We start from the raw sequence: 12,754 nt of genomic DNA, 5'->3' as shown, positions 1-12,754 counted from the left end.
CTTCTGGATCTTCTCTGAACAGTCACAAAATACAGCTTTCCAATAAATTCAGATGAACCAAGGCATGTCTGTACACGATATGTTCTTCGTAAGTCATGGGAAAATATGAAGTACATATGAGGTTTATCAATGTTATTACAACTCAGACTGCAGAAATCTCCTTCACATAATGAACTTAAGAGCAATGCCTGTTCTAGGAATTGCTTGCAATAATCCACCTTCTATTAATAATAACTTTCTGGAGAAACAACACCAGTAGGTTGCCAAGACTTGGTGCTGATCAGATCAAATGGAAAACTAAAGCAACAACCTTGTAGAGTTTAAGAACACAGTTCAAATTACTAAAGATTCAACAAAAAGAGGCATTTGTGGTGTAAAAACCTTCACATATGCCAGACCACTCACAGAAGATTATGAAAAACTTCAGAAAAGAAATACACTTGTTAGTCTTTGCAATACTATCAAACCCTACTGTGGCAGTCACTAAAGAACGTTCATAAAAGTTTTAACAGTGAAGGGTGCTGAAGTACTGGAGCAGGAAGTAGATCCCCTTTGAAACTGCACAACTGATAGGCCTTAGCAAGTCTTCTTTGTAGGCCATAAACCAAAAATGTCCCCTATCTCCAGCAGTGGTGTCAATAAAGTTTGTAAATGAGCAGGGTCAGAACAGTTTCAGACATGCATTTGATCCAAAAGGTCAGAAGCCAGGGGCAGCTGCTCCATTGGGGCAGAGGAGCGTGGCCGCACTACAAAAATGCCCGAGAGATAGAAGAATAAAATGGTAATAAAGTTAATTTTTTACCATTTTATTTTCTGAAACCCCATTCCGGGCAGAGTGTCAGAACGGGGGCAGGACTTTCCGCTGCCGTCAGTCAGGCAGCAGCAATAAGCAGTGATGGGCAGGGCACTTTAAGTTTAAAGTGCACATGTCTCTTTGACTGGCCATCTTGAGACGGCCAGCCACACCTGCACGGTTTAAACCTCTCTAACCCAGCTGTCTTAGACAGCTGGGTTAGAGACAGCATAGGGCTCCAGTGCCCTAGAGTGCGACGAGAGAGGCCACTCCCTTCAAACCTGGTGCTGCTCTCATGCGGCAAGAGAGCTGCACCAGGATTGGTTACTGCAGTTTCCAGGAGCCTGCCTGTCTGGCTGGAGAAGACCCTAGCGAGGAGGAGGACGTTGCGACAAGATGGTAAGTGGTATTATATATATATATTTTTTTTTTACTTTTATTTTTTTCCCCTGCCTCACCACCCTCCTTACAAGCCAGCCGCCACTGTCAGAGTCCAAACATAACACTCAACCTACAGGGACAGAGATGACTTTTGGGTTATTGCATCAGGTCGGAAAGAAAGATCAGATTACACTGTAACGGCTGGATGGCATCTTTGTGTGCTCTCCTCCAAAGAATACCATTGTCTACTCTTAGTGTTAACCTTCAAGAGGTACATGGGAAGGGCACCTACACATAGCCTTCACCGGACTGTATCTCAGCAGTTTGAGAGGAGAATTAAAATAAAATCATGAAAGAGCAGCCTCTTTTACCTAAGACTATGCTACTTGTTCCTCTTAAAAAGTCCTGCAATACAAATTTACAGGGAGATTCCAAGCACACCTGAAGAAAAAAAGATACTGCAGAAAGGGTAATTTCAGTTATTTACAAGGTTATTCCTCAGATAAGTAGAGCAGGGCCTTGAAATAAAATCAATGGCGTCCCTGAATCCTTTCAGGGACAGTTGGAATCCTAACAGTAGGCCTGGCGACTGCTCCGCCTTGAACAGGAGTGCCCTTAATGGTGGTGTTAGACGGTAAAATCATGTTCAATAAATTAGTTATGAAATACAAAAGAAACATATTGCAATAGATGCCCAGATATTATGGCTTTGCCAGATGCGTGTCAGTCAGTTTGTTCTGCTGATTACATGGATTGAGCATAAATAACCCAAACCAGCACTTACATTGAGCGGCCCCATTGATTTATTTTTCAATATCATCAGTTATCTTGTATGCTGAATATATACAAGAGGAGTCCAGGCGCTAGGGGGTGTGATGATATAAAATGGCATAATTGTACCCAGGAAAAGCAGAGCAAAAGCGTTCAATTTCCCTTCAAGTGTCTGGAAACGAGGTGGGGGGAGTTCCTGCGTCTTTTCAATCGAACCCCTGAAATCACCCTCAATGCCCGCAAAGTGGGCACAATCAAGGGGCCAACTGTTCCAACACACGAAAAAAACCAAGTTCATTCCCATGTTTTCACATGCAGATGAGTCCTTCCGAGCCGTGCCCGGCGGGCCGGCACCTTCTGATGGGGGGTCACGAAGGGCGCCTCAGTGAAAGGCTGCTCCCTGCCTGGCCCCTCTATTCTTCACATAAAACGTCACTCGCTCACAAACACATCTTCCTCGAGGCCTCTAACGAACACAAAGTCCACCCCAAACCGCCAAAGTTATGTCATCGATGGCGAGGACCCAAAAAGGGGGCCTTGGGCAGCCCTGCCTGTTAGCTTTAGCATAAATGAGTAACGCTCTTACCAGGAGGTTCACATTTCACGTTTGTTAATTATGAGAATCTTCACACCGCAGCGCTTCGAAGCCTCACCGTGGTCGAGGGCCCAGAAGTTAACTCACTTATCTGTTGGCTACCGTAATTGAGACTGCATTGGTATATATAGCTCGTCATGCCCCTGAGAGGCACCTTGGCGTGTTATCACTTATCTGACGTGTAGCGAGCTATACAGTGCGAAATGCTGACTAGAGTACACACAAAAACAGATTGTAACTGCACGAAAACAGCTGCCCTCAAACGGTGCCGATGTGCCAACAGAAAAGCTTTTTTTTCCCTTTAGCGAAACCAGAATCTTTCTGTTTATATAGAACACTGTTAAACCCACCCAGTGTCATCGGGTCTCGTTTTCAAAGCTTCCAAGTTTAGCAAAGAAACGAACTGCGCCACAGAAAAATATGAACTGCTTTGCTCAGGCGCACACATTTTGTTCTGCCAACTTACTGGCATCCTAGCAGGTATCACCCTCACAGCCGAGATGAGGGGTTGATACTTCATACCGCGAATATACCAAATCCATATTTTCTATGCTTCAAAACTCTATTAACAAGGTGCTGACCACGCATTTCGGCCTGCACTCTGTTAACTATATACATGTTGATTCTCGACAAACTGACGCGCATTCCATGCCAGATTTTTGGGTGGATCCAGGGACCAGGGGTCAGGCAAGAGAATAACAAGCAGGCCTGGAGGGTTTCCCAGAGGCGCGCTCAGAGAGGCCAGTCTTAAAGGAGAACCCTTTCCATTTTCACTCCTGTCAGAAGCTGGGTTTTTCATCTGCCAGTCAATTGATAAGAAATAAACGTAAGACGCACCAGTCGCACCCAAAAAAGATCACTGACACAATCCTGTGGGGCTCGGGTCAGAGGTGAGACCTTACCCCATGCAACTGTAACTTATGTAAATATGTAACAATGTACTGAAACAATGTCATATCTCTTGAAAAGCGCTCTGTTACCTCCGGGTCTAGCCAGCTATATAAAACTTTAAAAATAAATAAATAGTATTATTTTATGCATCACAGACCAATTTATTTCTATTGCAGACTAAAGCAACCTCAGACACGCGCCGCAAAGGTTAATCGTGGTGTTTTGGGAAGTTCGTTGTATGTAACTGAGTTGCATTTAGGCACAAGGAGGCCGATTCAAACAAATGGACATAATTATGCTGAATAGCTTTAACAACATGAGAAAAGCAATACAATCTGCAAGTTGGTATTCTCAGTCCCCTACGCATTACGATGAAACAGAAACTTCAAGTCCCACAACCCTATGCACAGTTGGTAAAAAAAATAGCCATATCAACCATGACTTGTGTACCACAGGCTCCTATGGCTCCTTTTTTGTTTGCAGATTTATAAAGCGTAAACTCAACCCGAAGGTATTGGAGCGTTTTACAAGAGCACCAGTTACGTTACACAAGGACAAATTCATGTTTTTGGTAGGCACGGGGAGATTAAGTGATTTGCCCAGAATCACAGGATGTGGAGTCGACCCTGAGGTTTGAGCCTTGGTTTCCCAGCTCAAAAGTAGGCAGTCTAGTCGTAAGACCACATCCTCTCCTTGAACATTAGCCTTTCTTGTAAAGGCCTGCGTCTCCTCTTTTAATGGATCCCAAGTCTCCCAAGACAAGACACTGGTTGAGTGCAGCAAACTAAAGGATAATGGTTAACGTGTCACTCTGTCAACTGATCAATGCCCCAAATGTCCCATCCCTTTGTTAGTTATCAGCTGCGTTGACAGGGCAGGAGGAGTCCAGCTAGTCACCCCACCTCCATTCTGGCTAAATTAGTATCACGTCTCTACATTGCACTACTGCCAACAGGCCCGATTCAACTGGGCGACTCCCGGTTTGTGAAGTCAAAAATTGCTTTATTTTGGCTGTCTCCCACCTGAAATTGCTTTTCCGTCAATGGGAGAAATACTGTCTCCTGATTCTTTTTTTTTTTTTTTATCTCCCACTTATCCTTTCTAAAATGTTGGCATGCACGCGCCAGGTTCCCCACTAATCCAGGCAGACAGTGAACCCTGACTTTTTTCACTTCTCATCAGGTACATTAAACTTGTTCAGCCCTCTAATGTCTTAAGCTGGATGACAGCTGCTTTTCAACCAGGCTTGATGCCAAGGCAGCTTAGTTTGATTACACACCCCAGCAGTGACCTGAATGCTCAATGTCATAAGTCTGAAATCTGGCAATGCAGTTTGTCTTAGGAAAATTAATACGGCACCCAAGTAAACTATAAAAAAGAAAAGCACTCAACACAAAGTTATATCTACATTTAGCGGGGTGTAACTACGTTAACTCTTCTAGTAGAGCATTCTGGTCTGTATGTAACTATTTCCTTAACCAGGCCCTTGCAACAACTGTTACACGATAGCAAAAACAATATAAAAATGCCACTATTTTTCTGTCAAATGCAAGGAACTTTGGAGTAATACACTATTAGACGATTCATTGTGAAATGAACCTCTGTACTGCAGCTGGAAAGGAAACCACACGCTTGGAGCGGGAGCAGGAGGGTGCATGAGTGACCACACCAGAGCACTCGAAAGTTAGCCGAAAACTCGGATTGTTTTGAGCTCAAGAATCCCAGAGAACCACAGTCTGAACCAGACCTCGGGCACGATCGTTCAGGGTCCTGCCTATCCCTGCTTTTTTTTAAATTCACACAATTTTCCATGAATCTATAAGTATAGGTGTGGCAGGTGCAAGTTTCCATACTGATTGCTGAAAAGTCATGTGATTTCCAATCAGGATCCCATTCCCGCTCTACCCCAGTAAGGGGAAATCAGATCTCCTGTGCAAATGCCCATTTTTTGTTTTTCTACTCCACAGAAAAAATATTTTTCGCCCATGCAGAAACCTCTTGCCTTACACCCCCTCCAAATCTGGGGGTGATTTATTCCTTTTTCCACGCGAGAAAGAGCACTTAGGCCAGCATTGTGCTGGACATTACATCCAATCCTTTCCAGGCTACAAACAGGAATGCTAGGAGTTTGTGAATGCCCCCAGCGCATGTTCGTGGGAATTCACAAACTTCCAAGGATAACTATGCAATGCAACACCCACATTCCCACCCAATAAGTGGGATTCATGGGAGCAGAGAACTCTGCACTTGTCACGGAGTCGAATGCTCTAACGCCTGCCAGGAATCCCTTTGTGAATTCCTGGCAGTCGTTCGTAAACTTACTTTTAAGGCCGAATTCATGCATAGGCCCTGATGTATGTAAATGTATCTTATATTAATTTGTTGAAAATCTGAAATGAATCTAGGGTCTACAACGAACAAAACCTGCTGAACAGGCAATGCTCGAACAGGTACACAGAGTGACCATCACAGACAAAGGCAGTGGTGCCCTCTAGTCACCTAACATAACATGTGATGCCTCTGCCTGTGCACGGTCAGCAGCTACTCTCTGTGCAGGCCATTTCATCAAAACGGTCATGTTTAACGGGCAAATGACCAGACTACACTGGGAAGTGAATGCTACAAGTCAACATGGTCTTGATTAGAGGAACAGTGACCAGCTGAGCAGATGTGATCTCAGCCAATGACTGCTTGAAGGATAAACTTTGAATGTTTCTCAACTACCGCCATATGGACCAACACACAGGCTGGTGCCCAGGAGGTTCCTCTTGTTTTTGGACCACTACTTTTAAACTTTTACTGCATCGTTCACCTATTTTTATAAAGTGCTTCAACATCCTCTTGGCTCATGTGCTCACTACAGAAAAATTTAAATAAATGCATGCATTGGCACATATCAATAAGAGGTAACTGTCTGCCCCGTAGCTTAGATAGTATGACTAGCCTTTGAACATCTTTTTGTTAGGTTTGTAAAGAAACCTTGAATATGTCAACTAATAATGGTTAAACACATCAAACTACAACGCTTCCTAGATGAAAGGTTAGTAGACGAGAAATGTTTGCTTCTACTGCGCCATACTTGAGATAGCTCGAAGGCAGGGTGGAGACTGGGCGTGTGTGACAAGCACTCTGTGTGAAAGACATCTGTTGAAAGGATATTACAGTATCATAGGCGTAGAGTATGAATTGCAACTTCCGTGAGCACACACCACACAACCTAGCCAACTCTACTCCTTCGATGTCCAAAGCAGGTCACTAGTAGCCATCCAATTAAAAGTAAACATTGGCAAAGCCAAAAGGTTTGGGGTAGGCGTCCAACCTTTTGGATCTGTCAGTGCCTTTTTTTATGTTGTCATGGTTTTTGTAAAAAAATATATTTTGGGGGAGGGGGGGAGCTGCTAGGCCTCACTGCTGATATAAAAAAAATAATTGGTTAAAGGCAAAATATTATTTTTGCTTTCAAAATGCACACGTTGCCATAGTAGCACATGGTCCTGCAGGGAACTACTTTGTGTGTGGATATGCTCCTCGTGAAAGAGAAGAATACCAATACTCATAGTTAAATAAGCAAATGGCTGAAGTGGGCTGCCCCATTGCCCCATGATGTATGCTGTAGCTTGTAGAAGGATAGTGTGAATGACGCAACAGACCAATGGATGAAGAGGGCTGGCTGAAAGCTCCTAAAAGCAGGGCCACTGGAATTATGAAGCAGGGGAAGATCAAATTATGCGGCTGGGTAGACTAAATATGCAGTAAAAAAAAAGGAAATTATCTGGCATAAGGTAAATCATTTTTTAAATATTATTACTTAATTAGTTTGTGATTTTTGCACATTTTAATGCTGCCTGGGAAAAGATTTAACCTCATTAGTACCAGTTTAAGAGCCAAAAACATAAATGAGCAACTGAAAGATTATCAATTAACATTTGCAAAGTGTATTCCAACGCGTGTGAACACATATCGCCACATTTTTATTACCTTTAGATCCATTTGAGCAAGAAACACATTTGTTTTATTCAAATCTGCTGGTTATGCAGAAGATGATGGATTATGTGGAACATTTCGAAAATTCTTAAATATGTGGAAAAAACAGTGGCTGCAGATCCCATGATTCCAGTGGCCCTGCCTATAAGTATATTACTAAATGATTGTAGCATGTCAAAATGTCTTGGCGACTGTCAACCTATTTTTTTTTTTTAAAACACACACACAATGCCACACTAATCTGCTCCACCCCTTCACATTTGCATTCTGCAAGGCATAACCCCGCAGGCTCATTCAATTTTTCCTTATCCCACAGTAGACTAGAAATTCAGACCTTGAGCGAAGATTTAACCCAGATATAGTTGTGCCACAGTTAACAATTAGATGAGGGTGCAAGAGCAACCCGTAGACCCATGGGAACCTGGGTATACAATAATATCATGCAAATATGGTTCGTATAGGGATCTTATTTGAAAGAATATTAATGGTCAATTTGGACAAACAAGTCTCATGAATATTCACAATGCACCCAATTGGTCCTGGCACATTAATGAAAAAAGACAATAATAAAACCATAATGAATACCACTTTTCAGAAGAAAGATTTTTTTATTTATATAGTAGTGAAACTACAAGCATCCAGTAATATGGGCCGGACTGCCCCAAAACACAAAAGAAGTAAACATAAAAAGGAAAAAAGTGCAATGTGACCCCAAAGCTGATACATCAATAAATACATGAATTCAATAAATGCTTGAGACTTTTGTTTAGTAACAGACAACTTCCAAGAGATTTTTGATAGGTCTTGTGGAAAAATAGACACAAACAACTGTATCTGTTACAATGATCAGTCGATGAAGTTTCGACCCACAGTGGTGGCAGGTACTTAATGAGGGTGGCGGGGCAGGGGTATGGAAAAAAAAATCACTTACTTGTAGGCCGGCTACCGCTTATCGGTCCTCTTCGTTTGACTCCAGAATCAGGAAGCACACAGGTTCCCAGACTCCTCTAGCCAATCACGATGCTGCTGTCCCCAGCATGACAGCAGCGTCGTGATTAGTCTGAGCGCTGTGGTTCGACACTCAAAGAGGGACTGGGAGCCTGTGCATGTTCTCCTCCCAGGCTGTACAATACAGCCAGGTGGAGAACATGCTAAGAGCGCATGAATGTTTGGCCGGCCAAAGACGGCTAGCCAAACCGGCATGTGCACTTAAGGGAGTGCTCACCACTCTGCTTCCTGCTTTGGTGACAGCCCAGCCCCACACCTAAAATGTAAACCAGCTGAGCCGAGAGGGAAAAATAAAATGATATAACATTACATTATCATCATTTTATATTTCCTTTTTGAACTGCTCGAAGAGAAGTGGGGAGACCAGGGCCAGACAGGCCATAGCGGGCACCGGGCATTTCCCCAGTAGGCCGCTAGGGTGGGGGCTGGTTTTAGGCCCCTGGGGGGGCGTTTTTGTTACCGGGGGTCAGCAATATCGGTCTCCTGTAACAAAAGCGTCCGAAACTGGCCATCACAAACTGCTCAGCTGCACTTCCCCTCACCCCAGGGAGCAGCTGAGAAGTTTGCCAGGGACGGTTTCTGTTCCCAGTCAGGCCCTGGGAATAGTGGGTATAGTACCTTACTCTCTTTAGGACACTGGAGTGACGAGATAAAGTCCAGCACACGAGCAGGAGCTGTCGTTGGCTCCTGGTGCCAGTATTAGGGGCAGAATAAGGGAAATGATAGAGCCATCAGCCAATGTGCGAAAAGGGATGGAGCGTGAGGAAGAGAATCCTACTTCATTGAAGTGTTGTTACACAAAAACGGGGATTGCCATCAGGCGAATCACAGCTACCTGCATGAGGGGGTATACTCACTCCCCCACTATTATTTTGCCCTGGGTACTACAGGCAGTGCGAGCAAGCCCAGCCCAGGCATTCCCTGGTTTTGTGTAACAACACTTTAGTAAGGAACAAACCAACAACAGCTCCTATTCAGGCTGTACTTTAACACGTATTCCTATGTCCTACAGGAGTAAGGTACTATACCTTCGCTATTTTCAATGGTGAGCATACACACCTTTTGCATGTCACGCCCACACCTTCTGGCATTCAGGATGTCCTTGCAATTCTAATTCCTGATGAGACCCCTTTTCCCTTTCAGGGTCGAAAAGTCATTGACTAATCACTGTAACAAACAGTTGTTTGTGTTTATTTTTCCTCAAGACCTATACATCAAATGTGGGAAGGTGTCTGTTACTAAAGGAAAGCCTTGTGTATATTATTCATGGTGCAGTTTGACATTGAGGGACACATTGCACTTTTTAATAATGTTTTAGTTTTTTGGGGAAGTCCCGTCCTTTCTTATTACTGGATGCTTGTGGTTTCACTGATATATACATATACATATTTGCTATTAAAAGTGGTGTTTTGTTGTGCTTTTGTTATTGTTTTGTTGCGTTAATGTGCCTGATCCAAATGGGTCTGGAACGCATTTGAATATTCATGAGAGTTGTTTACCCAAATTGATCGTTAATATTCTTTCAAAGAAGACGCCTATCCGGACCATTGTTACATGATATCATTGTATACCCAGGTTCACATGGGTCCAAGGTTTGCCTAATCTAATTGTTTACTGTGGCACAACTACATACGACCCATTGTTGCATGATATTACAGTTAACAATTAGGCCGCTTGAACACTCTCCTTCTAACTCCTTACCCCCTGGGGATTTGGGAGTTTTTTTAGGCTCCTCTTCTCTACATGGTCATCACTTATAGGCAGGGCCACTGGAATTATGCCTTATTGGAGGATAATGTTGTATTATACAGTATGGCTTACAAAATGATGTGGTAAGAAAAAACGAATTATGTGGCACAATCTGTAGCAGTATTAATTTGTTATTTTGTCATTCTCACGACTGGCAATCTTGCCACTTCAAAGTTGCACCTCATTAGTGCCAATTTAACACCTGAATAGAGAAAATAGCAACTGAAAGGTGGCTGGCTAAGCTTTGTTAGGGAGCAGCCACAACCCGGAAATATGTGTGGCACGTTTTATTTAGTAACGTTTGCTCCATTTGCACTAGAAATATTTTTCTTGCGAAATCTGCAATGAATGCAGCAGATTCTGGATTGATTGGCAAGTAATGCACAGCCATGATTATGCAGAAAACACAGGAGCCGAGAATTGCATAATCCCAGTGGCTCTGCCTATTGGCAGCAACTGCAGCCTGCCAGTAACTTTCCCTAACATGCAGGGACCCCACCCTATTGTGACCCACCTTAATTGTATCTGCCCCCAGTTATCCGAACGATGACCACGCCCCTCCTGAAACACGATCCAATTCCTCGTGAGACATCACAATTCACTCCTTTTCTCCCGTCACCTCGGTAGTCCCTTGGCCCAATAATGTCACGACTGTCTACGAAGGGCCTGCCTGGGGTGAGCGGGCTGGAGGGGATCCCGTGTCACCAACCCATTACGAGCCACCCCAACCCAACTAGAACCTTCTTCAGCACATCCCATGCGTACCCCAGCACCAAAACAAGCCCACACCAACTGACCACTGGTAATTTCGGAGCCCATTTACAGCATAGCAAGGCACCTCAGCAGTTACAAGATATCACCATGCAGCAGCCCTCCATACTGCGTACTATACAGTATACTGATATACTCTATAAATGAGAAACATGGGGCCCAATATTTTTTTTTATATATATAACAAGTGTCCTAAGGCCATATAGTCCACCCTTCACTGCTACAGTACCATGGTCACATTCTTTGTTACTGCCAGAGTACCACCACGGTAATGAGAAACACACTACTTAATAGACTGCACATTACAACTATTGTGCTGTGCTTGGTATTTATTACAAGGTACATGAAAATAAACTGTAGCATGAAACCTTTATGCACATCGCGAGGCAGTGATGCGCGATTTATTTCGGTTGGTGAGGGCTATCATGACGACCCACTCAAGGCACAACCTTTCGTGAGGCACGGCGCCTCCACTCACCATGTAATGGTAAAAAATAGCATATTGCAGTTACCATTCCGAAAATACACACATACAATCACTCACAAAATGTTACGGTACTGCACATTAAGGTTTGTGTATACAACATATGTATTTGATACCTTGCACATAGCACAATATGTAACACGAGCGGTACATGAGAACTTGTTACAACTAACGATACTCCGAACATTAGCCACAGGCTATAAACAGGCATGACAATACACACACGGCGGCAGATAAAAACAAGTGACACATTTAAACGGATCTGTTAACCACTACCACATGTAAGGTGCAGATTCCGCTCCCCACTCACCTGTCCCAGAAATACGCAACTCACACTACTCCTGAAAAGTATGCGATCAAGCTTCAGCTGCAGTGCCGTGCCCCTACTCAGAGACACGCCCCTCACCGCCGTAAAACCACGCCCCTCACTGCCCTCCCTCTGTCGTCATGCCCACAGTAAGGCGGGGCGGATAGACGTCACCGCTTTGGGTGGAGCGCGTGTTGTCGCGATAGTACCAGATTGGCGCTAGCGCAGCGGTTACACCGACAGGCTAAAGGGTGGGCTGGTTGCCGGGGGGGGGCACCCTGTTCATAGGCCCCCCGCCATGTTTTGATTATGAGATAAAGCTGTACTCAAGCGTCCAACGCTGAAAGAGCTTCTGTACCCCCTTCGTGTTTCTTAGCCAGTGCTGCCGTTGCTTCCACGACTCACAGTTTTCTTATCTGATACGTACAGGACTGCGTGTGAGACGGGGCCTCAATGACGCCCTACTTCACAGCCCATTCAGAGGCTGAAGCGAACGCAAATATGGTAACTGTGATCCTGAGTTGAATGGGGCAAGGACAAGGTCGTTGAGTTTCACAGGCATGCCCAGAGACCAGCCTGAAAAAGAACAGAATATTCTGCAACTGTGTTTTTGGTATATCCTCCATACTTTAAGTGAAAAATAAATGCAACTTAAAGTAATGTGTGAAAAATGCATTCTTTATGTTACGAACGTTTCATTGGTTCCTAGGATCTTTGCAAACGTCTGTGTGTGTAACCGGACAGTTACAGAACTGAATCCTGCACAAAGCACAGTGATACAGTGACCTCTATAGTGCTACAAGGTCCCAGCCTGGGAGCGAATGTAACACTGTGAATAATATGCACGTCACTTTAAAACTAAATGACACACAATATAAGATATGGTGCTTCAAAATATGCAGGGATTAAATGTTTTATTTAGAGTTTGGCAGGTGGGCTGCTCCTTTGAATGTGGCAGATATACCGTCTGCTGTATTACAAGTGCCTTAGGCTATAATGCACCTGTAATAGCGAGAATGA

At 43.9% G+C, this 12,754-nt stretch overlaps 1 protein-coding gene across 1 annotated transcript in view; it reads right to left on the bottom strand.

The window, feature by feature from the left end:
- LOC144781530 (cdc42 effector protein 2-like) overlaps positions 1-11,861 on the bottom strand; it is a 115,076-nt gene extending 103,215 nt beyond the window's left edge. The window contains exon 1 of the mRNA XM_078660429.1: positions 11,738-11,861. The gene's annotated coding sequence lies outside the window, so the exon portion shown is untranslated. The remainder of the gene's footprint in view (positions 1-11,737) is intronic.
- Between the last annotated feature and the right edge of the window lie 893 nt (positions 11,862-12,754).

The sequence above is a fragment of the Lissotriton helveticus genome, chromosome 9, assembly GCF_964261635.1.
Source record: "Lissotriton helveticus chromosome 9, aLisHel1.1, whole genome shotgun sequence".
In the NCBI taxonomy this organism is placed as follows: Eukaryota; Metazoa; Chordata; class Amphibia; order Caudata; family Salamandridae; genus Lissotriton; species Lissotriton helveticus.
This window is presented reverse-complemented; position numbering and strand designations above follow the sequence as displayed.